Here is a 27735-nt window from a genome sequence, read left to right on the forward strand (position 1 = left end):
GAGAATTCAGATCAGAGTCAGAACCCCATATCACTGCAAGAAAATTTAGACTAGCAGATCCAAAGTCACAGGTGCACATCCATCAAGCTAACATATAAGTCATTAGTATTCTCTTTTATTAAGATGCACTGCATCATATGAAGCGAAAGATACCATAATTGGCAGTGTGCTCCTGGCAAGGGCGGCCCTGTGGGCCCGGTCACAATTGCGAACGCTACAACCCTTATAAGACTACATTCATACTTGCGGTAGCCTATTCCGACAGGCTGTTGCGGCAGGGGAACAGCCTGCCGGATCCATGCTTCTGCAAGTCCACCATACCGCTGGAGGTCCTGCAACAGCACAGCAAACAAGCCGAGAGGCGGCCGGACAAAAACCGCAGTGTGCTGTAGTTTTATTCTGGTCGCTTCTTGGCATGTTTGCCGTGCTAAGGCTGGACCTCCGGCGGCATGGTGGGCTTGCAGTAGCACGGATCCAGCAGGCTGTTCCCCCGCCAGAACAGCCTGCCGGAAAAGGCTACCGCAAGTGTGAAAGTCGCCTAACTATGCCACTGGGCGCAGGATAGAGAACACATTCAGGGGTCTATATGAATAAAAATACCTCCTAATACCTAATATAAAGACAATACAGTGTAGAGTGCTTTTAGGAACTAAATAATGATGGCTGACAGTAACATTTCTTTCTGATTTGTACCAGTTGTTTATTTCTGCACTGAGACAGGATAATGACATGTTTAATTATATTTAAAGAAATGACTAAAAGCAGTTAAATGAGCAGTTCTACAACTGGACCCCAGGAGATTTTACTGACAAAGGTGCAACAAACCAAATGACTTTTTATAGGTCAAAGGGGATTACCTGATCCTGTGGTCAGACCTTAGGGAGATTGTGTGGGTATAGTAACAACCCCTGTCCTGTGCAATGACTGAAATATCAACGACTAATGGAGGAGATGAATAAGTGACATGTAACAGAGTACAACTTTCTGTGATTAGTTTCAGGGTACATCCACATGGTCAGGTTTCCTGATGCAGTTTTGGAAGAGATAAGGTATAAAAGACAGATATAACGTCTCTTTTTTTACTTCACTCCTGATTTTGGCTTCCAAAACTGCATCATAATCTTTCAATAATTTCACTTCTGGTTTGCAGAAACTTTGGCAGAATGTCTCCTTCATCTGCTAATAAGGCCTCTTTCACATGGGCGTCATATTTTTGGCCCGGATAAGAGGTGGGTGCGTTGCGGGAAAATGCGTGATTTTTCCGCGCCAGTGCAAAACATTGTAATGCGTTTTGCACGCGCGTGAGAAAAATCAGCATGTTTCGTACCCAAACCCCAACTTCTTCACAGAAGTTCAGGTTTGGGATCAGGGTTGTGTAGATTGTATTATTTTCCCTTATAACATGGTTATAAGGGAAAATAATAGCATTCTGAATACAGAATGCATAGTACAATAGTGCTGGAGGGGTTAAAAAATAAAATAAAAATTTAACTCGCCTTAATCCACTTGCTCGCGCAGCCCGGCGTCTCTTCTGTCTTCTTCTTTTTTGATTGCAGGAAAAGGACCTGTGGTGACGTCACTCTGGTCATCACATGATCCATCACATGATCTTTTACCATGGTGATGGATCATGTGATGACCGGAGTGACGTCACCACAGGTCCTTTTCCTGCAATCAGCAAAGAAGAAGACAGAAGAGATGCCGGGCTGCGCGAGCAATTGGATTAAGGTGAGCTAAATTATTTATTTATTTTTTTAACCCCTCCAGCACTATTGTACTATGCATTCTGTATTCAGAATGCTATTATTTTCCCTTATAACCATGTTCTCCTAGCAACCGTGCATGAAAATCGCACCGCATCCGCACATTTGGTTGCGGATGCTTGAGATTTTCACGCAGCCCCATTCACTTCTATGGGGCCTGCGTTGCGTTGAAATCTCACAATATAGAGCATGCTGCGATTTACATGCAACGCAGAAGTGATGCGTGAAAACCAACGCTCATGTGCACGGCCCCATAGAAATGGATGGGTCTGGATTCAGTGCGGGTGCAATGCGTTCACCTCACGCATTGCACCCGCGCGGAATACTCCCCCGTGTGAAAGGGGCCGCCACAAATGACATCTTGTACAAAAAAAAATCTTGTGACTTTATTGAGGAGATTTATCAGAACTGGTGTAAAGTAAAACCAGCTTAGTTGCTCATAGCAACCAATCTGATTTCACCTTTCATTTTTCAGAGCTTTTGAAAATGAAAGGTGTAATCTGATTGGTTGCTATGGGCAACTAAGCCAGTTTTACTTTACACCAGTTTTGATAAATCTTCCCCTCTATGTTTTAATAAAAAAAAAAGTTGGTTGGTAGGGACACTGAAAACTGGCATAAATTATGACTGAAATCTGTGTCGGTGTCTACCTAGCATAGGTTTCATTTCTGGCTCACAAACATCACAGAAACAACACAATTATTAAGACCCTTGTGCCTCTTAATAACTTGGTCGCATCTTTTAGGCCTCATGCACACGACCGTGCCATTTTTTGCGGTCCGCAAACCGCAGATCCTGAAAAAAATAGAAGCCGTCTGTTTGCCTTCTGCAATTTGCGGAACGGAATTGGCGGCCCATTGTAGAAATGCCTATTCTTGTCCGCAAAACGGACAAGACTAGGACATGCTATATTTTTGCGGGGCCTCGACACGGAGCAATGGATGCAGACAGCACGCGGAGTGCTGTCCGCATCTTTTGCGGCCCCATTGAAGTGAATGGGTCCGCATCGGAGCCGCAGCCGCAGTTTTAGGCATAACTACTGTCGTGTGCATGAGGCCTTACCGAAGGGCTTTTAGGCAAGGCAGAGGAATAAAACGCCAGTCTTCAGTAAATGACCCCTTGTCATAGTTATATGAGGCCTGCTTTTATAAATACAGTATATATCACTCCTTGCTGGTTAGGCCTACAGTACACTACATTTTATTATCTCTATAAGTAGATTTATCTAAACTAGCACAAGGACGGTTTGAGCCCATGGCAATCAATCGGGTTACAGCTATGAGTTTTGTTGGAAAATGAAAGCAAAGGCCTGAATGGTTGCTATGGGCAACAGCTTCACTTTCCCTTTCCACTAGGTTTGATAAATCTGTCACTTACTTCAAGTCAGTTCTTTTGCACACTTACATAGCGGTGCCATAGGGGTGCACCAGACCTCCACTGTACATCTGAAAACAGTACAGGCTCCGTGCACAGGGCTCGGCCTAATGCTTTATAATCAGGATAGACAATGGTAACCATTATAGCGGCAGGCAGAAGCAGAATGTATACCGTACAGCTCATCCCCTGAGATAGCAGTGCCATGGCTTGCCCTTCTGTCACCCCGCTCACTACCCGCTGCTGTGTCAGAACTTAGAAATAACGATTGGCGATGTGAACCCCTTAGATCAGGGATGTACAACCTGCCGCCTGGGGGTGACACGCGGCCCTCAATACCATTCTGTGCGGCCCCCAACTATCTAGTAACAGACATGTATGTCTGTGTCTTGTGGCTGCTCACATGTATCTTTCATGTATTCTCCCATAAGATGGGAGTCCTGGAAGTGTACATAGACATTTATGATATATACTGTGTGTTCAATATGCCATAAATGCAATATTTCAGTTGGCAATACCCCTTTTCATTTTATTTTGTGGCCCTTGGAATTGGTTCAGTCTGACAATGTGGCCCCATCCAGAAAAGGTTGTGCACCCCTCCCTTAGATGTAACAGTCAATAGTGACGATGACATCTAAGGGGTTTGGCAGTTGTACTGTCATTCCTATCAACCCCCACACAACACGACTATGGGTTGTCGATGTATGGTGATGGAAATCCAAGGCCTGACAATGTCTGTGGGTCTGCCATCTACAGAAGCCTTTTGTTAGGTCCTGTCAGAGGTAAGATCTAATAGGCTTTATGTCAGTGTAATATAGACATGTATAATACCTGTATATTACAGTACAGACGTATTCCAGACTATTATACTGCCGATCAGTCCAATGTATGCTCCTTAATGACTAATATAAAAAGTCTAAAAAGTCACAAAAAAAAAGCTTAAAAGTAATAACAAGAAAATTAAAGAAAAAAAAATGTTCCTCATTAAAGTGCTTTATTGTATCAAAAATAAAGAGAAGATAAAAGATAACTGGCTAATGTTGTGCTTTTCTCTCATTCATTCATTTGTAAACTTACCTGATGAAGGAGCATCTGAGCTCTGAAAATTTGCAATTATAATTTTTGTGGTTAGCCAATAAATGTATCACTGCTATAATAACACAAAAGTCATTAACATCTCATAGATTTTTCTGGCGCACATAGTGCCATGCTGTTTTTGCTATACAGTATTTCTAACATATAGAAATTCCAAAAGCTTAAAGAGATTGTCTGCTTTTTTAATATTTACCTAATGTCATCAATATCAGATCGGTGGGGTTGGGTCAACTCCCGACACCCCGCCAATCAGCTGGTTGAAGAGACCACATCGCTGATACGAGCACTGCCTTCTCTTCACTGTTTACCTGCTCGCCATCGCAACCGCAGCGGTGAGCAGTGTAATTACAAATCCTCGGTCCCAAATCACTTCTATGGGATGGCTCCGTCCTATTCACTTGAACAGGAAGGGGCCGTAGCAATGAAATGAATGGGATGGCTGAGCTGTAATCACACCTGCTTACCGCTGCGAGCAGGTAAACAGTGAGGAGAAGGCAGCCATCGTATGAGTGCTGCGGTCTCTTCAAACAGCTGATTGGCGGGGGTGCCGGGAGTCGGCAACCCTGACTATCAGATATCGATGACCTGTCCTGTGTGGAAAGACAGTGTCACGTTAGATCATCTGAATTGCTGGCTGGAATGTCTTTAAGTTCACACATCCCTTGAAAACAAAGGAATGAGCTATCTGGGATGGGATGGGACAGCGGGCAGTAATAACGAGTCTCCATGGTGTGTTTATTGGTAGACATTTATGTTTATGGGCTTTGGAATTCTTTACTATATGTGTGAATATAAAAATGCTCAGCGACACATTTAGAGTAGGAAATCGTTTGATATGTTTGTTTATGTAAGGCCTTCACCTTCCTTAGTCCATGTAGAAAAGTGACAGGACGGATGGATGTTTCCATTCCCAGATGTTCATGTTTCCTGCCTCATACCTTTCCACCGGAGATGTTTGCCCGGGGGATACAACAATTAAGCATTCTCCTTAGCTGCCCTTCTCTTGTGGGCGGTATATGGTTGCTGTATATAATTTTATAGAAAAATATCTGTACATACGTACATATTAATAAAAATATACTACATTTAAAATGGACACATTCTGTTCAGGAAATATGGGTGACCACAAATAGGGAGAATAGGGAAACATGTACTATATAAAAAGGTAGATTTGCCATTCAGAAGCTGTGTTCAACTGGGGTGCCTAGGGCCCACCTGAAAAAATCATTTGGGTGCCCACTATACAGCTACAGTACCCTGAAATGAAAAAAGAACACCTGGAAAACTTAATGTGAATTGAACTGAGACTGGCAAGGTATAAACTGCTAGTGGTACTTGGTCAATGATTACACAACCAAGGTGGTGCACCCTTGATTTTGGGTTTTGCAGCAGGGCATATGTTGAGTACAGGCTGTCAATCTGTCATGGTCATGGTCATACAGATGCCTGATATCCTCCTGTGGTATGTCACCCCAAGCTCTTTCAACTTGGACCCGTAGTTCAGCCATGGTGATTTTTGGCTGCTGTTCTTGGGAGATCTGTTGCCCCATTCAGTCCCAGACATTCTCCATAGAGCTGCTTGATACCCTGAAGAGTGTGATATATAGTGAGTCCCACGTGTGAAAGGGCATCATCTTCTTAGAACATCATATCTCCTAACTGCAGTAAGTCAAAAAGGCAGTAGGACTGGTTCCACTATGTCATGGACGTACCAAAGGCTGGTCAATGTTCCCCCAAGGAATACCAGATGGGGACGGCATGGTAGCTAATGGCACCCCATGCCATGACACCTGGAGTTGGTCCTGTATGTCTCCACACTATGCATGATGGCAGTAGGTGCTCTCCAGGCCTCCTGTGAACGCTTAAGCAGCCATCATTAGTACCAAGACAGAACCTGCTTTTATCACTGAACACTATTGTTTGCCATACCACATTAAGAATTAATAAAGTTTATGGTATCAATTATTTACATATCAAAATAAAAATAAAAGATACATAATAACAGAAATTATTGCAGACTTGCTACACACATCTAAAGTAAGGGTCACAATAAGTACATAATAATAATAAAAAACATTTTTGTAACTATAGTCAACAGTTGACTTTAAACTTACACTCGGAGTGATGAAAGCACTACTGATGGTGTGGTATTCCCACTGCTTGTTGTAAAGCTGGTGATGGGTCAGTGAAAGACACTTGTGTGCTGATAAGATTAAAACATCTCCACTTGCTTAAGCCTGTCTTCCTGTGTATCGAGGAGAAGCATCCCAAGTAAGTGGAGGGTAGAGTTTAGTATTTATGTTTTGATACCAGGCCACCATGGTTGACAGAATTGACCAGTATCTACAGTCTCTGTATCTGTAATACAATAGGACAAGGCTTCCTAAAGGGAACCTGTCACTAGGAAAATGCAGTACAATCTGCAGGCAACATGTTATAGAGCAGGAGGAGCTGAGCAGATTGATATATAGTTTTGTGGGAGATGATTCAGTTTAACCTGCAATTTATTCATTAAAATCTCTACTTCTGAGATCAGTTGTCATATGGGTGGACTTATCAGTGACTGACAGCTATCTATGACGACACACACAGGGAAGGCAGTCAATCACTGATAATACCGTCCACATGGCTGAGCTGAGAAAGAACAGAGATTTTAGTTTTCCCACAAAACTATCCATCTGCTCAGCTCCTCCTGCTCTATGACATAGCTCTTGCAGATTGCACTGCATTTCAGTAGCAACAGGTTCTCTTTAATAATCTTCTACTGGAACCAGGGGCGTGTCTCTAATTAGGCAATGCGAGGCGGTGAGCTCATGTGGCGCTGTGCTAGGTCAGCAGGGGGTGGCAATTTAGCCTTCAACCCTGCATTCCTGGGTGTGAAGGACCTTTGGAAGACAGTAAGGGACAGTTTTTAGTGCTGATTTTTGAATGTTTCTGCCTCAAAATCTGCTCCAAAAAATGCCTCAAAACAGTCTCCCATTCATTTCAATGGGAGACAGCACAAGAAGCAGTGTGCCCTATCTTGGGGCAGAATCAACGCTGAACCTCCCATTACAATGAACGGGAAGCAGAAAAAAAACAGCTCCATGTAAGTCCATGTGATTTCTTTTTTGCACAGAACTGCTTCAAAACCTTGGTTAAAAAATAAATAAAAAAATCACATAATAAACCGCATGAAAATAATAGTTTTTTGCACCATAAAAAAGCTTGTGGATTCCACAATGATTTTTCAAAATCAGTTGTGTGAACTGGCCCTAATGGTGTGCTAAAGGACCTTTGATGATGCCATCATGTCACATGATTGCAGGTCCTTTAGTCTCCGAATGACACCAGAGGATAAGGAGGAGAAGGGAGAACCTGCAGCCTGTAAGTAAATAAGTGTGTGTGTACTTGTATGAGTGTATATGTGTCAACAACTACTTATTCTGTATATAGGAGGTGGCACCAGTGTCCTAAATATCTGGATATGAGTAGTAGTGTGTATATATAAAGAATAAGAGCACTACTACTCCTATCCAGATATTTAGGATACTAATACTAATAGCTGGCCTCTACATAACTTAGGCACATCCTCGCTAGTCTACACAAGCCTTAAATCTACACCAGCTTCCTTGCTGGCGTAAATTTAGATAATTTTGTATGCCAAAAACTGGTGTAGAAAATGATAAATGAAATGGGCCTGCCAGCCCACCCACACCACGCCCCCCTTTTTTAGAACTGGTGTATGTGGAAGGGGAAGAAGTCACAGATTTTGCTGCAAATCACCTGTGTCAAATATACGCAAAAAAGTGGTGTCAATTTTGTCATAAATAACCCCAAAGCCCCTCCCTGGAACAATATAAAATGTATCGATGTCGCTATAAATGTATCAATTGCCAGTGGCGTACATACAGGGGTCGCAGTTGCGACCGGGCCCGGCATTCCAGGGGGCCGGCCGCCTGTGGACCCCTGGCCCCTGCAGTAGTGCCACTCAGACTCCGGTGTGGGCCCGCGGCAGCGGTGGCGGCAGGTGACAGGGAGATGAACGCTTCCATTGTGGAAGCGCTCATCTCCATAGTGATCTGTATCGCCGTCCTCAGGACAGCGATACAGATTGCTGTGCTGCGGCCGGGCAGGGGAGGGAGACGTCTCCCTTCTCTGTTCCTCCTATCAAAGCGGTGCAGGTGGCGCGATGACGTCATTGCGCCGCCTGAGCCGTACAGCGCGGGACACAGGCCGGAAGAGGCCTGCATCACATCGCTGCTAAGGAGGTAAGTATAAGGGTATTTTTTTTTTTATACCAGACTTTACTGGGACATGAGGAGGCACCTGATACTGGAAAATGAGGGGGGGGGAGGGAAGGTTGGCACTTGATACTGGAAAATGGTGTGGGGGGGGGAAGGTTGGCACTTGATACTGGAAAATGGTGGGGGGGGAAGGTTGGCACTTGATACTGGAAAATGGTGGGAGGGGGGAAGGTTGGCACTTGATACTGGAAAATGAAGGGGGGGGGGGAGGTTGGCACTTGATACTGGAAAATGAGGGGGGGAAGGTTGGCACTTGATACTGGAAAATGGGGGGGAGGTTGGCACTTGATACTGGAAAATGAGGGGGGGAAGGGGCACTTGATACTGGCACAATATTGGGGGCACTATTGGGGACCACAGGGCACAGTATTGGGGTAGTAGGATGTTTTGTCCAGAAGATGGTAGGATGATGGAAAAGTAGTAAACTAAGATATATTTTTTTATCGAATTGCAGAGATTAAAAACGGCGTAAAAATGGTGGTCTGGTCTGAAAGGAGAAGACGAGGACAGAGAACATCTACATCGAAGGAGATGTCACTGGATGTAAGAGGTACGGGCGCGATTTATGGGTGGGGCTGTGTGTGTGGTTTGAGGGCGGGTGGGGACACAGGGGCCCCATAATCTCCTATTGCCCGGGAAAATGCCCCTCCCGAGACCGGGGGGGGGGGAGGGGCCCATGGATCAGTATCGCACCGGGGTCCCATGGATTGTGAGTACGCCACTGTCAATTGCTATTTTTTTTTATATATTATTTCTCTGTGTTTTAATAAATTTTTATTGGTATATACGATTTGAGTATCTCACCATAACTTTCATACTTGTTCTATTTGTATCTGAAGGTATCAGATAGGTGTAGTAATTTGGTGTATTACCAGATTTTATCTATTTTTCAGGTTTCAAGTGAGCTGCCCTATATTCATTTTGGATACTGATAATTTTCATCTAGAATCTTTACAAACTCAGTTATCTTCCTTATTAAGCCACTGTTTGTGTAAACATCTGCAAAAGATTTCAGCACCAATTCTGAGTTATTGTACATACTGTATCCTCCGTCAATCACAATGGTAATTAGAAGCTTCAACAGAATAAGTATGGTCAGAGCCATGGAGGAAACAGAGCACATTATGTTCCTGTTAGATGGGCAACCTCAGCAACTTTTTGGAAGAGATAAAAGAGATCATTTCAAGGAAATATCCCATCTGTGGACCCGGCTGTATAATGTCACTGCTCATCATCCTGTGCTGTATGGCGCACTTTGACCAAATTTCTTTTGTACATTGTGTTCTAACAACACTGAGGTGCAAGGTCACAAAGAGCTTATGTTTTTCAGTACCTACTAATGATGACACTTATTGTGTATGTCTAATTCAGCACTATGTAACCCAAACTGCTGCTCAGTTGCTCAGATCTAATTTAATTCCCCTTTCAGTTTTATAGGAAAAGGATCTGTGATTTGCATCTTTTTGGGGAAAAACAAAACATATTCTTTTTTTGAAGCCTAAAGACAACGGCACCAAGGCGGAAAAAGTCTCTAAACACTTGTAGAATGACTTATCAGTTAAAGAGGACTTTTCACCTCTCCTGACATGCCTGTTGTAATAGCTTCATGCATTCCCTATGTAATAATTCTGGAGCATCTATTCTTATGGCTCTATGTTGTGTCATTCCTTTATTATTTCTACTAGAAGTTATGAATGAATTGCTAGCAGTCTGCAGTAAGGGTACAGAGGGGTGTTACCAGTTGGGGGCGTGTTCCTGCACAGACTCACTCTATTCAGTCAGTGCTGCCATTGTCAGACTGTGCAGGTACCCCCCCCCCCCCCCCCAACTGGTTACCTCCACTCTGTACCCTTACTGCAGACTGCTAGCAATGAATTCATTACTTCTAGTAGAAATAATAAAGGAATAGAAGGACATACAGACGTAAGAATAGATGTTTCAGAAATGTTTTAAAAATGAAAAAAATGACAGAAATTAGAAATAATGCTTTTTGTATTTTTGTAGGATTGCAACCACACTTTACACCCAACTATGGTAAAGCAACTTCTTAGGTTTACTCTTCCTCCTCACGCCTGTTTCATGATATAGTCCTATTGGCATGCAAGTGGTTCCTAAAAGTATCTGCACTCTGTTTTTGACTGAGCATCCAAAGCTGCCTCACAATAGGTCTTTCCAAGATCCAATGGATTGAGCTGAGATAGTAATTACAATTTAGATACCATATGCTATGTCACTATGTTAAAACTGGGGCAATTACCTCAACAATTTATATCTTTCTGATGTAGTGTTTAATTGTATTAATGATTTTGACCAGAGGTGGGTTAATCCAGGTAATCGTGTACTAGGTCTCATTAGTTTGAGGGCTTACTCTTTAACTCATTTTAACAGTGTCTCTTTATTGCTGGAATTCAGCAGGATATTCTCAAGTTTCTTGAAACAAAAGACCATTTAGTTCACTTGAGTCCGTCCCATTCTCACAATTATGTAGAACTCTGGGGATCTCATTGGAAAAACTATTGTCCTCTATTTGTGCTGATTGTTGTTTAAAACAAAACTTCAGATAATTGTTTAAAGGCAGGTTGTCACCAGTAAATTCACTGTTAAACCAGGTACAGTGCCTTTCACTTAGCAATCCATTACTTCATTCTGGAGAAAAAAATAATTTTAATCCATATGCAAATGAGAAATTAAGTGCACTGAGGGTGGACCTAAGCCACTCTGTGCCCCCTTGCTGTGTCATTCTGCTTCGTCTCCTAGCTACTCCTTCTCCATGATTGACATGGCCAGGTTCCTGCATAGTCATCTCTCCTGGCCCTGTTAATCAAGAAGGAGAGGGAGGGTCTGGCAGAGGAGGAGGAGGATATTCCAAAATGAAGTAAAAGATAATGGAAGGCTATTACTTTTAGAGGAGCTAGCCCTACAAGGCACTGTGCCTGGTTTAACAGTGAATTACCTGGGGACGGACTGCTTTTAATTCACGTCCTTGACAATTTAGGAAGATATCCTAAAAGGCCATAAACTGCTGACTTACAACTAAACTTGTATTTATATATTACAACAGCTCTTGAGTTGAAGGCCTTATACTGCCCAAGTATGTACTCAATGGAGACCAGTGGTCTTCTCACCTATAGAATGTATGATTGTGATGGTGATGGGATTTACCCACCTGGCCAGTTCCTTGGCATATAATGCTGTTAGCTTGGGTCAGTAGACCAATGGTCTAGCCTTGACTTGAGGCCATAATATGGGCACAGATTATGCTAATGTGACATTGACTCTGCTTGTATTGATTGAGGAGCCAGAACTAGAAAAGTTTATAACTAAATCTGTGCTACAAAGTGACTAAAAATAACAGGAATGGGAGTCACACAGCACATTTCCGATGTTCTTATGAAGTTAATTTAGAAGGAAGTCACCAGTGACATTCTACGTAGAATATTGTTAATAACCCAGTGTGACATCAGCATGAATTTCAAATGTAATATCTACGGCCCACAGTACATAAAGGAGTCAAGGCAACAATTAAAATATGTGACCTTGAAGAAAACTAAAACTAAACTAAAAATGTAAAATATAATTAATAACTTTTTCGTAAAAAAGAAAATTCAACTGATTACTGGCTATGAGGCTCAGTATCATACGAATCCAGGCCTTAACCCTTTCATGACTGGGTCTGAAAAGGTCTGAATGACCAGGCACTTTTTTGTGACATTGCTCACGTGGTTTAGAGGCCCTAACTTTTATATTTGCTGGACTACCAAAATAATTTTTGTGATATTATTTAGGTGACACCTAGGACACCTTAGGACTTTTAAATATATAAAATGACACAAAAATTATTGGAATATGTTCCCTATTTTATATTGATAATTTTACATGTAGTTTTACATGAATCAGGGTGACTATGGCAATGGTTTTGGTTGGCGTGGGCATTTTTTTCCCCATCTTTTTTACTTATTTGCATTTTTTATTGTATTGTTTTCCCTTTCAATTTATTTTTGGCACACAATATGTCCCCAAAGAGGTCAATAAAACACTTCTGGGGGTAACTGGCACTTTTTTTGCCCTATTTTCACTGTAACTGGGGCATCCACAGCAGCCCCAGTTACAGTGAAAAACAACCCCCATGGGGGCTTGGCACACTATTAGAGCTGATCAGGGTCTGCAAAGACCCTGCTGTTCTGCTCTGGCCCCAAGACACCCGGCGATCACATGACTGCCAGCTTCAATAGAGGAAGCGGGTCTGCTGCTTCCTGCATTCACTGGATAGTGCTCACTGTGGGCAGAAGCGGTAATGCATTGCTTCTGTCTTCTCCTCGGGGTCACTGACAGCCGGGGATGCGACCTGCTCCTGTTAGGAGCAGGAGTTTTACAGCGCTAGGATTAAAGACCGGCGGGCACATGTACATACGTGTTAACTGCACGGGGCATAGGCAGTTAGCTCGTAAATACACAGATGGCAGTTGTGAAGGGGTTAAAACCCCATTATGCGTGTTGAGTTGACAGACAATTATCAGGAACAAAACATTTATTCCCAATAATTTCCTGCTCATCATAGGAGGCGAGAGTTGCGTTTACATGCAATAATCACCTTCATGGGTATGAGCAAGTTTTCCTGTAATCTCTCGTCCCCATAGTAAGTCATTGTTTCAGGGCAGTAGATCGCTGTTTGCATCAGTGTTTGACAATCTCTCTGATGTACTGGTGACAACATCAAGAATACAGTTCATTAAAAATGGCCAGGTTATTTTATAGAAAATACTTACTTTTTAACACTTCCCAAGCCACCGATGGATCCACTTATTTCCAGGCTGCATGTTAAAAATTGGAGTGAGCAGTGCATTTCGCCCCCTGCATGATGATGTTGTTCCATCATTATAGATAGGATATAATAATATGCAATATGAATATTGTTATATTGGGGAATAAACATATCTTTTGAACTATATTAAAAGGTTCTTTTTTGCCCCCTGTGAATGACTCCCCAGACTAGCACAGTGTAGTCAGTGATAACACTGTGACAGCGCATGCGCAGGCATAGTATACTGCTACAATCAGGAAGTGCAGGAGCAGAACAGTTACTCCACACAGAGCTATTCAGAGACCAGAGCAAGAGAGAAAAAAAGCTGGAGTATTAGGCTACTTTCACACCTGTGCTTTGTATTCCGGTTTTGAGATCCGGCAGAGGATCTCAAAACCGGACCAAAACTGTTCCGTTTGATTTAACACATCAGGATGCATCCTTTCCGTTCTGACACGGTTGTATGAAATCGAAACTGAACAAACCGGATCAGTCACTAAAAACGATGTAAGGGTCCATTCACACGTCCGTTTTTTCTTTCCTGATCTGTTCCGTTTTTCCAGGAACAGATCAGGACCAGATCTGGACCCATTCATTTTCAATGGGTCCTGGAAAAAATTGTTCCGTTCCGCATGTCCGTTTAAATATAAAACATGTCCTATTATGTTCCTGAAAAATCGGATCCTGGTACAATGCAAAGTCAATGGTTCCGCAAAAAACGGACAGAAAATCGGATTATAGAAAAATCAGGACGTGTGAATGTAGCCTAAGTCAGTGGGTGATGGATCAATTTTTTTTAGGATCCGAAAAAAACTGAATCCGGCACCATTGACTTGCATTGTTTTTAGTGCCAGATCTGGTTTGTACCGTTCCGCAAACCGGACTCAAAAGCGCAGCATTGCAGCAGTTTTGTGTCGGTCACAAAATGGAACAAACCAAAACGGAATGAACCCGAATTCTGGGTCAATTTGCCTAAATAATGGTGTACTTTCTGTGTGACACATTTATTAAGAGCTTTTAGATACTTTTTGCACCTCAAGGGGATATAGTTTAAGATGCAACAAAGTGCTTAAAAATGTCACCAAACTTTTGGCATAAAATATTGGCACAAATAAACCAACCAATAGATGTAAACTTAGACAAAAGAGTCTATCCTTGTCCAAATTTAGCACCCATCATGAGCCATTGTGATAAATTTGATGCACTTTTTTCATTGGCAGTTGGGTACAGCTCATCCTCTCTGTAAGGGCTCGTTCACACGAGCGATGTGTGATGCCCGTTGCCGTATTGCGGACCGCATTTGCAGATCTGCAATACACGTCCAACGTTCCGTGGCTTCATGGATGCGGACCCATTCATTTCAATGGAGATGCGGAACGGAAGAACGGAACACTACGGAAGCACAATGGAGTGCTTTCTGGGGCTCCGTTCCGTGCTTCCGCACAGCAAAAATATAGAACTTGCTCTATCTTTTTGCGGAATGGAAGGATCGTGGACCCACATTTAAGTGAATGGATCTGCGATCACCATGCGCCTGCTCCACGGATGGTGCCCGTGCATTGCAGACCGCAATTTGCGGTCCACACCACGGGCTTCACGCGGTCGTGTAAACGAGCCCTAAAGGGGATATATAATTACTACTATTACTATCGTTCCACATAGATTTGTTTGCTGAACAATGCTGATTTTAGGTCCTGTATGAAAGATGTGATCTCCCATCATATGAGCAGTTGCTCGCTAGTCAGGTTATTGGCACCACATTTATTATATTTTGTTATCTGTGGTCACAGCTTTTAGCTGCTTGTGACTTATTATCTTTTGAAGCCAGAAGGAGTTACTCAGGAAATGAGCATAGGCCGCCAATTTGATTTTGTACATGGAAATTTTCTTATAATAGATTAGAGACTGTTCTTTCCCTTCTCGAGGGCACTTTGGCAACAGCATGAGTTTTCTAGCAGAAAGATAATGGGCCCTGAGTTTTGTTTGAGCTTGGTGGTGTCTACCAGCAGGCAGTACTTCACTGAGTGATTAGTCTATAACTTCCTCAATAAGACCCCAATCATCAGTTCTTCAGACACTACAAAAAAATTCATAGACGCATCCCTTCATTATTATGTGCTTATCTCACCAAGGGGGGCCCATCCCATAGACCGCAAAGTGTTTGAAGTTACTCATATGTGTACTGGTAGCAGAAGACTAAATTACATCAAAATGTCAATAGGACACTATGTACGTTGCATTGCTTTCACATATATAGCTATGTATTGATCTAAGGGTACGGCCACACGGTCAGGTTTCCTGATGCAGTTTATGGTAAACTGTTAGGAGGCCACAGTGCTCACCAGAGCTCCACAGCCTCTTCAAACATCTGATTGATGGGAGTGCCAGGAGTTTAAAGGGGCTGGCATATATCATGACAAAGAAGGCACTTACTAATTTATTGTGATTCTCCATATTGTCTCCTTTGCTGGATTGATTCATTTTCCATTACATTATACACTGCTTGAATCTATGATTAGGACCAGCTCTGACCTGTATGGTGACCGGGACGGTGGGAGTGCGCATAGTCCATCACTTTTTCCTATAGTGTGCAAGCACAGCCACTGCTGCTGGATTGCACGGTGGTCGTAACTAGAGATGAGCGACGTTTTGGAAAGTTCGATTAGGCTGCTTCGACAAATTTTACATTTTGTTGTGAATTACTCCATCACGAAGCACAATTTTTTGTAAGTAGCGGGTGCAATGACTCCCCATCATTGCACCCCTCAGATTCCGCGTTTATACATGATTGCAGCATCTGAGAGTAATAATACAGTGTAAAATTAAAGGGCTTCTGTCACCCCCCAAAAGTCATTTTTAATTTTTGGGCTAATTAAAATCCTTAGGGCCGCTTTCACGGAGCGGATGCCACGCACGGCATCCGCTCGTGTGAAACGGCCCTTATAGTGCGATTATTCAATATATAGTGCTCTTACCTTTTTCTGTTGTCTAGTTTCTTTAAAAACCGCACTTTTATAATATGTTAATTACCTCTCTACCAGCAAGTAGGGCGGCTACTTGCTGGTAGCCGCAGCAATCTCCTTTAAAAAAAACGCTCCCTCCTCCTGTTGATTGACAGGGCCAGCGAGCGCTCTCCTCCTCCGACTGGCCCTGTCTGCGTTCCAAATCTCGCGCCTGCGCAGTACCGGTCTTCAGTCGGCGCAGGCGCACTGAGAGGTGGACGCTCGCTCTGCCGCTCCTTCCTCAGTGCGCCTGCGCTGGGTGTAGATGTGACATCATCGGCGCAGGCGCACTGAGGAAGGAGCGGCCAAGCTAGCGTCCTCCTCTCAGTGCACCTGTGCCGACTGAAGACCGGTACGGCGCAGGCGCGAGATTTGGAACGCAGACAGGGCCAGCCGGAGGAGGAGAGCACTCGCTGGCCCTGTCAATCAACAGGAGGAGGGGGCGTTTTTTTTAAAGGAGGATGCGGCGGCTACCAGCAAGTAACTGCCCTACTTGCTGGTAGCCAGGTAATTAACATATTATAAAAGTGCGGTTTTTAAAGAAACTAAACCACAGAAAAAGGTAAGAGCACTATATATTGAATAATCGCACTATAAGGATTTTAATTAGCCCAAAAATGTAAAATGACTTTTGGGGGGTGACAGAAGTCCTTTAACATAAAAAAAAATTAAATCATACTTACTGCCTCCATTTGCTTGCTACGGGCCAGCCGCTATCTTGCGTGAAATCTTGCACAGCCTGTGATAACGTCATCACAACACATTAGTAAGGGTACTTTCACACTAGCGTTTTTCTTTTCCGGCATAGAGTTCCGTCACAGGGGCTCAATACCGGAAAAGAACGGATCAGGCATATCCCCATGCATTCTGAATGGAGAGTAATCCGTTCAGGATGCATCAGGATGTCTTCAGTTCAGTCGTTTTGACTGATCAGGCAAAAGAGAAAACCGTAGCATGCTACGGTTTTCTCTCTGGCGAAAAAAACTGAAGACTTGCCTGAACGCCGGATCCGGCATTTTTTCCCATAGGAATGTGTTAGCACTGGATCCGGCATTCAGAATACCGGAATGCCGGATCCGTCGTTCCGGCATGAGCATGCGCAGATCAGTAAAAATGAGAAAAATGTACAAGACGGATCCGTCGGTCCGCATGACAAGCGGAGAGACGGATCCGTCCTTGCAATGCATTTGTGAGACAGATCCGCATCCGGATCCGTCTCACAAATGCTTTCAGTCAGCAGCAGATCGGTGGATCCGGCGGGCAGTTCCGACGACGGAACTGCCCGCCGGATCACACTGCCGCAAGTGTGAAAGTAGCCTTAGTGCCTTGTATTAACTTTCTCTACATGATAAATACCATTTGCTGATGTGGGACAACCCCTTTAATGTTTGCATCTGGATTACCCAGTTTTGGTGCAAATAATTGTATATGTGCATGGAAAATCCCTATACTTCAGTTGTGGAAACAATTTTAAATTCTGACTGCACAATCTATATGACAAGCTGGTATTTTTTTATTTTTTTTTCTGGTTCAGTATGAATCTAATCCAACCTGTGCTGCAGTGCAAAGCAAAATATAAAAGAGGTAAAAAGTGACAAAGTGACAATGGCCTTCCTAGGTTGCAGCCTGCATTTGTAAGGACTGGAGTATCTTATTCCAACTGACATAAGGATACGACCACATGGTACAGTGTGAGCTGTTCAGCGCGCGGCCAGCTGTGGTTGAGAATCGCGCAGCCAGTTATGCCGTAGCTGCCTCTTTTTTTATTTTTATGAAGACTGCCCTGTATAAGCGCTCTTCATTATCAATGGTCGCGTGGTATTGAAGACCGGCTATACAGTGCAGTCTTCGTTAGTTAAATAACAGACAGCTGCGGTCTGTTTCTGTCCACAGCCGGCCACTTCTAGAACCGCGCTTTTTAATCGTACACTAAAGGACATAGTCAGGGCCGGCTCCAGGTTCATGTGGGCCCTTGGGCGATAAATCCCAGTGGGGCCCCATGAGGCATTTTTTTACATTGACATGTCCCCCTGTGGCTCCTACACGGTATAATGACCCCCAGTGGCCCCTATACAGTATAATGACTACTAGTGGCCCTTCACACAGTATAATGACTACTAGTGGCCCTTCACACAGTATAATGAACCCCCAATTCCCCCCCCCCCCTGTATTATGACCACCTGTGGCCCTGCATTCAGAATAATAACCCCCAGTCGCACCCATTCAGAATAATGACCCCCAGTAGCCCCCACTGGGGGAATACTGTATGGAGGGGGCTCTGGGGGTCATTATACTAAATGGGGGACACTGGGGGTCATTATACTATGTAAAGGGCCCTCACAGTATAATGACCCCACAGTAACCCTCCATTCAGAATAATGACCCCCAATCGCCCCCACACTGGGGGTTATACTGTATGGAGGGGGCACGAGGGGTTATTATATTTAATGGGGGCTCTGGTGGTCATTATGCTAAATGGAGGGTCAATGGGGATCATTATACTAAATGGGGGGCACTGGAAGTCATTATACTGTGTAAGGGGCCCTCACAGTGTGATGAATGACCCCCCAGTGGCCCCCTCACATACCTATCATTGCTGGAGAGCAGGGGAGCTGGTGGTCCTGTCATTCACTAACCGCAGCTACCTGCGCTCTTTCTCTCCTCCGGCCCACTGCAGCAGTGGGCCAGGCCTGGAGGAGAGAAGGAGATGTGCAGTGATGTAGCTAGAACTGACAGGGCCCCACAGCAAATTTTAGTACGCCCCTCTCCCCCCCCATCACGTTTTTCCTATCGGTTTGATGTATACAAATGTGCAGCGCTCCACGTTTTTGTATCCTGCAGAGTCAAGTAAAAAATGCATACGTTAACGTATATGTTTTTTTACAATGGAACTGTATGGTGAACGGACGCCACTGTGCGGCATCAGTCTGAGGATTGTATGGTGACCGGACGCCACTGTGCGGCATCAGTCTGAGGATTGTATGGTGACCGGACGCCACTGTGCGGCATCAGTCTGAGGCATCTGGTAACGCATATATTTTTGGTATACATTAAATGGATGGCACAAATGGGATGTGAACCCAGCCCCAGTGTCAGAATAAGCCCCAGTACACAGCGGAGCAGCGTGGCGGAGAGGGGAGGCCGCCATGTACTGACAGAGCGCTACCTGGTCCTGGTGGTCAGGGGTGAGGACTGTGTTTCCCAAGGATCATTTTCTACTGGGAAATACAGGGCACAGTATAATACACTAGAATCTATATAATATAATGATATTAGCCCTACCCACAAATAATAATACAATTAGGGGGTCATTTATTATATAGAAATACGTCTATGTTAGGCTACTTTCACACTAGCGTTCGGGGCTCCGCTTGTGAGTTCCGTTTGAAGGCTCTCACAAGCGGCCCCTAACGGATCCGTCCAGCCCTAATGCATTCTGAGTGGACGCGGATCCGCTCAGAATGCATCAGTCTGGCAGCGTTTGTCCTCAGCTCCTCTCAGCAGGCGGACACCCAAACGCTGCTTGAAGCGTTCGGGGTGTCCGCCTGGCCGTGCGGAGGCAAACGGATCCGTCCAGACTTACAATGTAAGTCAATGGGGACGGATCCGTTTGAAGTTGACACAATATGGCTCAATTTTCAAATGGATCCGTCCCCCATTGACTTTCAATGTAAAGTCTTAACGGATCCGTTCTGAACGGATCTAAGCGTTTGCATTATAGGTGCGGATCCGTCTGTGCAGATACCAGACGGATCCGCACCTAAACGCAGGTGTGAAAGTAGCCTTAGGCGTATTTCTGACACAGATTGTGGCACAAAGGTCCTTAGCACCACAATCTGTATCTTTTCCCGCTCATGCCAGGTCTAAAAAAGGATGGCGTGGGCAGGGAAGGGGATACAGTTATGGCCATGCAGTTATTGGATACCACCGCCATATAGTGATAACACCGCCATACAATGATAAAACCACCATACAGTGACCGGATAAAAGGGTATAAGAGGGCACAGTACAGGGAATGACTACGGGCACTGCACAGGGTGTGGTAAGAGGGCAGAATGCAGGGTATAAGTGGGCACAGTACGGGGTGGGGGGCACAGTCACATGACCCTGTGACGTTAGAAGGTCCTTATGGTGAATGCTGTTCAGATGCAACCATAATGAGAGGCAGAGGAGTGAGACAGGGGCCCTGGATGGACAGGAGGGGTGGACACAGCAAGTAGGTTGAAGGGGCTCTGAGGGGGATTCATACAAGAATTAGGGGCAGGTGGTCTGTGCAGGGCAGCAACAGGAGATAGGGGGTGAAACAGGAGCTCTGGATACATGAGGGAGGAAAGGAGACAGCAGGGGCCCCATGAGGATAAGATAGGACAGGATATGGGGGGGGGGGGGCAGGTATCATGGAGGCAAACTGCTTAATGAAACAGTAACACAACTAAACAGAATGAAGCAGCAGCAGATCGGAGAGTCCCCCCTTCTGTCCCACAGACAAGAAACAGTCACAGTGCAGACTCACTCACAGCTCCAGCCCTCCAGTCTCTCTCCTCAGGCAGCATGTGTCCTGTGTAGAGGGGGCGTGTCCTGAGTCTCTGCAGCTCAGAGGGCCCCACCAAAGGGGTACTGCGTAAGTGAAGTGACAGCAGTGAGAGCTCCCATCTGTATTGATGGAAGTGCTCATAGCAGCTCAGTGGGCCCCCCCCAGGAGCATTGGGCCCCGGCACTTGCCCGGGGATGCCGGGTTATGACGCCAGCCCTGGGTCACATAGTGGCACTGATTAGCACAAAATTTGTTAAACAGAGTATGAATCTGGTGTATCCAGAACATCTTCACATACGTTAGACATTTTTGTCTAACTTTACAACAAGTATTTTGGCACATTTGCTGTACATTATTGAATTCAAAGCCATGCCTGTCTGAAGTCACTCACCCTTGTTCAGTGAGAGGCAAAAAGTGTCTAAAACACATAAGGGTACTTTCACACAAGCGTTTTTCTTTTCCGGCATAGAGTTCCATCCTAGGGGCTCTATACCGGAAAAGAACTGATCAGGCATATCCCCATGCATTCTGAATGGAGAGAAATCCGTTCAGTTTGCATCAGGATGTCTTCAGTTCAGTCGTTTTGACCTGATCAGGCAAAAGAGAAAACCGCAGCATGCTACGGTTTTATCTCCGGCGAAAAAAAACGGAAGACTTGCCTGAATGCCGGATCCGGCATTTCTCCCCATAGGAATGTACTAGTGCCGGATCCGGCATTCAAAATACCGGAATGCTGGATCCGTCCTCCCAGTCTGCGCATGCGCAGACTGGTAAAAATCTGAAAAAAAGATACAAGACGGATCCGTCTGTCCGCATGACAAGCGGAGAGATGGATCCGTTCTTGCAATGCATTTGTGAGATGGATCCGCATCCGGATGCGTCTCACAAATGCTTTCAGTCACATCCAGATCGGCGGATCCGGCAGGCAGTTCCGACGACGGAACTGCCCGCCGGATCACACTGCCGCAAGTGTGAAAATAGCCTAAGGGATGTGCGCTAGGACTTTGCCAGAGAGGCCAGAATGCAGGCACATTTAACTTACTATCCCTGGAGACCATGCTCTCTTCTCTTGTCACCTTTTGTTTAATCAAGTTTAGGGCCACAAACCCAAGTATCATGGTTTGCGATCAGGCATAACGCTAATACAATATGGATTTGATTTAATTTACTATGAAATATTATTGAATTGCGTATTTAAGAAGCTACTGAAGAGACACAAGTAGTACATCCACATGTTTCACTATAATTAATGTTTTTCCACTTTCTCCTTTCGCCTCATTAAGATATCAGTAGAACATGTACAGCCGGGTGTTTTGATCTCCAGCACAACATTATTATGTCTGCCACATCATCATCTCCACTCCTCAGTGCTATCAGTGAGAAGGAGAAAGGAGCTGATACCAAGCAATTGTTTTCACAGTCAGACTACTACTCCCACCACGTATGCGAAGCGTGATAGCAGCTCAGGAAGCCGGAGGCCCTTGAACTCATGCATCATAGTAAGTTAGATGGATACGTGGGAAGCAAGCCAATGCCATAACTCACTCCAATGTGTTGTGATACATAGTGGCCCTCAAATATACACAGACAAAATGTAATCACTGATATCATTTCCTAACCAACACAGTGAAATGAAAGTTGGAATCCTCTACTTCATCTGTTTTTCTACATGATACCCTCTGCATCTATACGTATGCCCATACACTGGAGGTCTCCCCGTTCAGGAATCCCAGGATGCCGTTTTCTGAGCCAAACATAGAAGAAGTGGATACAAAAGAAATAAAGGTTTCAGTCTTTGCTTTATGTTTTCTTTCTTTCTTTCTTTTTATTTATTCATTCCTGTACTTGATTCAAAAACGAAGGCTGGATTCACGCACAGCGTGTCATTGGCGTTTTTCACTATATTCTAGTGTGGCCAGATGTTACTTTAACATGTGTTAGTTTCAGGTGACTTTTCAGAAGAAGCTGCCGTGTGTGTACATGAGAAATAACACTATCTGGCCATTACACGACTTGCATTCTGCATGGTTAGCAATTAGAGATGAGTGAATTATTGAAGTTCGATTCGCAGAATTTTACCCAAAAATTAACTTTGTGACGAATGACCTCGCCACGAAGCACATTTTTGTAAGTAGCGGGTGGAATGACAGGGAGCTGCGATAGCGCCACCCCCCGTCATTGTACCCCTCAGATGCCGCATTCATACATAATCCTAAGTGTACCTAATGTGCCAGGACCAAGAGGCCCCACCTAATGTGCCAGGACCAAGAGGCCCCCCCTAATGTGCCAGTAACAAGAGGCCCCCCCCTAATGTGCCAGTAACAAGAGGCCCCCCCTAATGTGCCAGTAACAAGAGGCCCCCCTAATGTGCCAGTAACAAGAGGCCCCCCTAATGTGCCAGTAACAAGAGGCCCCCCCTAATGTGCCAGTAACAAGAGGCCCCGCTAATGTGCCAGTAACAAGAGGCCCCCCTAATGTGCCAGTAACAAGAGCCCCCCCTAATGTGCCAGTAACAAGAGCCCCCCCCAATGTGCCAGTAACACTATTGTACATATAAAAAAAACAAAAAACACTTATACTTACCTCCATGTCAGCGATGCGATGCAGGCCTCTTCCGGCCTGTGTCCCGCGCTGTACGGCTCAGGCGACCTGCGCCCGCCTCTGATAGGCTGCCGGCCTAGTGCCTGCAGCCTATCAGAGAAAGGGGAAGGGACACGCCTCTCCCTCCCCTGCCCTGAGGACGGCAATACAGATGATTATGGAGATGAGCGCTTCTCCCTGTGCCATGCGGCCGCCACCCCCGCCTCTGAGCAGCTCGGGGGGGGACGGGACTATTGCCCCGTTGCCCCCCCCCCCCCCCCCCCCGGATCCGCCAGTGAGCCCTTACTAGTATTTCTTTTTCTGCCAGTCTAGGGTTTGTACACATCTGTTTTTGAGGCTGCATTGGATATTCAGCTAAAACAACAGGCCAAAATTCTGTCTGGTAAAATGCTGGGCCCTACTACGGAAACTTCACATTCTCCATTATGATCAATGGGGTTGTTGGGTTCCGTTGCTGTCCGTCATCTGACAGGTCAAGCACTTTCAGCATTTTTGGTGTTCTGCCCCTATGATGGAACAGAAAAATAGAAATTATTAGTGGAGGTGTTGAGGCAATATGAACGAGTGGCATTCGCATTTCTATAGTTTTGCTCAGTATAGATCATACTGGGAAATGTCGTACATTTTAAGACTGGACAAAACACATTTGTTTTTTGATGCAGTTTGAGGTACAGTTTTTAAGCCAAAGCCAGAAGTGGATCCAGCAGGAAGTAGAAATACAAGTCCTTCCCTTATATTTCCCACGTTTTTCTGGCTTTGGCTCAAAAAACAGCATCCAATGTTTGGTTCCAGCCTATACTACTGCTCTATTATTGTGTGCAAAAAAGGAAGTGCAACGTTAACGCGTGAAATGCTCTGAATTAATTTCTATGGGTGTTACTATTTTCAGAAGTGCCAAAGAAACTAATGGAGCGCGATTTATGCAAGCACAGCCACCACTCTATTAATTAGGACTGCTGCTCCTTTTTTTTATAGGACTATTTTTGTCAGTCCTCTAAAAATGAATGAAGGATAGCTCATGTGCAGCTGCTCTCTGATCACTTTGGAAGTTCCGTTCACAGCCCAGCCTACATCACGCTGTGCCCCCCCCATGTGCCCCCTAACTAAAATGCCCCCCCAAGTGAGCCGCCGCACTGCCGCAGTTGGGTACAGAAAGATGAGCGCTTCCATTGCGCTCATCTCCATAGTAATCTGCCTGTGCCAGCGGCGTTGCAGGGGAGGGAGAGGCGTGTCCCTTCCCCTTTCTCTGATAGGCTGCAGGCACTAGGCCGGCAGCCTTTCAGAGGCCGGCGCAGGACACAGGCCGGAAGAGGCCTGCATCGCATCGCTGACATGGAGGTAAGTATACGTGTGTTTTTTTTTTTTTACAATATTTTTACAGGCACAATAAGGGGGGCTCTTGTTACTGGCACATTGGGGGGCTTATTACTGACACATTGGGGGGCTTATTACTGGCACATTGGGGGGCTTATTACTGGCACATTGGGGGGGCTTATTACTGGCACATTGGGGGCTTATTACTGGCACATTGGGGGGCTTATTACAATACTGGCACATAATGGGGGCTCTTGTTACTGGAACATTGGAGGGTCTCTTATTACTGGCACGTGATGGGGGCTGGGCTCTTATTACTGGCACGTGATGGGGGCTGGGCTCTTATTACTGGCACGTGATGGGGGCTGGGCTCTTATTACTGGCACGTGATGGGGGCTGGGATCTTATTACTGGCACGTGATGGGGGGCTCTTGTTACTGGCACGTTATTGGTGGGCACTATAGCGGCATCTACTGAGGCCACAAAGAAGGGGTATTTTATATAGGGGGCTCTGTACAGTAGCATTTTATACTGGGACACATGGTGGGTACTATGGGGAGGGGGAGAGGAGTACTATGGAGTCATCTACGGTGGGCACTAAGAAGGGGTATTTTATACCTGCAAATTATGGGGGACACTGAGGGCATCTACTGGGGCACGATATATGGGGCATTTTATACTGGTACGTTATGGGGGCACTAGGAGGAAGGGGGGAGAGGAGCACTATGGGGGCATTTACTGGGGGCACTATATAGGGGTATTTTATACTGGCACATTATGGGGGCACTATGGGGACATTAGCTCAACTGGGGGCATTACAAGGGGGTATTTTTTGCATTGTCACATTATAAGGAGAATTATTTCTACTGGGGGGGGCATTATGGTGGGCTTTATTACTCCCCCATGGTATGACCCCCTAGTAGCAGCACCATCCTCTCCCTGCTCTGCTATCCCTCTGCCCCTTCTCCAAATCCTTATTATGAAATCTTTCTCATTAGGATAAAGCACAACATCAGCTCCGCCGAGCCCCCGGCCAAAGTGTTGAAGTGGCGTCCGAGATCCCCAAGGGCCAAGCCAAGTAATTGTAAGTTTTCATATGAAGTATGTTTATGTTATACACATATAGCCTACACTGTGCCACACAATATACAGTATACCACTACACTGTGCCACACAATATACAGTATACCGCTACACCGTGCCCCACTATATACAGTATACCCCTACACTGTGCCCCACTATATACAGTATACCTCTACACTGTGCCCCACTATATACAGTATACCGCTACACTGTGCCACACAATGTACAGTATACCTCTACACTGTGCCCCACAATATACAGTATACCTCTACACTGTGCCCCACAATATACAGTATACCTCTACACTGTGCCCCACAATATACAGTATACCTCTACACTGTGCCCCACTATATACAGTATACCTCTACACTGTGCCCCACTATATACAGTATACCGCTACACTGTGCCACACAATGTACAGTATACCTCTACACTGTGTAGTCTGTTCTATAAGCACCTGTGATCTGTGGCGGCGGACAGAAAATAATCTGGAAGTGCCCCTCCCGAGACCAGGCTCTGGATCCGCCACAGTTTAGAAATGTCAAATGTACACTCCTGTGAGAGGCGGGGAGGGAGATCTGTGGATGACACTGTTATGGAGGGGGAAATGGGGATGACACTGTTATGGAGGGGGAAATGGGGATGACACTGTCATGGGGGGGATCTGTGGATGACACATATAGCATAAGATGCTATATACGGTATGTGGCATCCACAGATCCCCCCCCCCCCCATAGCAGTGTAAGCCACAGATCCCCCTCCCTATAAAAGTGTCATCCACAGATTCCCCTCCCTATAAAAGTGTCATCCACAGGCAGCTAGGACATGTTGAAATCTGAGTGATTTTTTTTAAAACCACAGACAGCAGGAATTTTCTTCCCTGTTGCGGTTTTAGGTATTGGGTAAAGTATCGCAGCATTTCTAAGTGTACTTGTGTAAATGTATCGTTGTTATAGCTGCCCCCCCTACTTTTGTCCTGGCCCCCAGTGTGCCCCCCCAAAATTTTAAAGCTAGAGAGACGCCACTGTGACTGGTGGCATATCCTAGCAACATGCCACCAATGTCTAAGCTGAGACAACCTCTGCAACAATTGTATACAGTCTAGGCAATGCTCTGTGAGCTGAACAGCATGAACTCTGAAACATTGTACCTACCCGATACTGTAAATAGGACATGAGATTTGTGCTGCTAATGTATGTAGTCTACAGTGGATTGTCTCTGTGGCATAAAATGGTAGCAAACACTCAACTGTAGATAAGTATTAGGTCTGCAGCTTTTCAGCCTGTTTCCATTCACACAGAGATTACGTATAGCGTATTTCAGACACAGTTACTGCGGTATTACATGTTTTGTATACCCCAAGACAGCAAATGTCTATAAGAGAACATGGTACAAGCACTGAGTTATGTCAGGTACAGTAAGAAAAGAACTGGGAATCTGTCACACAAAGTATATGTAGGAAAAAGGGTTGGGGGAGCTATTATGGTGGAAAAAGCTGCATTCAGTAATATAAGTGGTGCTACGTTGCATATAGATGTTACTGTATTTGCAACATGGATATTACTGGGATAGTGCAAGTCTTTGCTTTACATACGGTATATCAAAGCAGCGCGGCATTATTTCCTGTTAACAATATTATATAACAGAAAGAAATAGAAGTCTGTTTGTAAAGGGGTAAATCTAGATAAGGATGCTACCATGAAGGTAATTATATTGTTACTAAGAAAACAACATGAAAGGTAACATAAATACTACACTAATAAAACAACAAAACAAAATGAATGGAATGAGTGCACGCTTATACAAAAAGTCATTAGGAGCAGATTTATGACCACCTTAAGACCACATCATGGTATAGGATTTGTGTACTTCCTGTCTTTTT

This window comes from Bufo gargarizans, chromosome 1 (genome assembly GCF_014858855.1).
Source record: "Bufo gargarizans isolate SCDJY-AF-19 chromosome 1, ASM1485885v1, whole genome shotgun sequence".
NCBI lineage: Eukaryota > Metazoa > Chordata > Amphibia > Anura > Bufonidae > Bufo > Bufo gargarizans.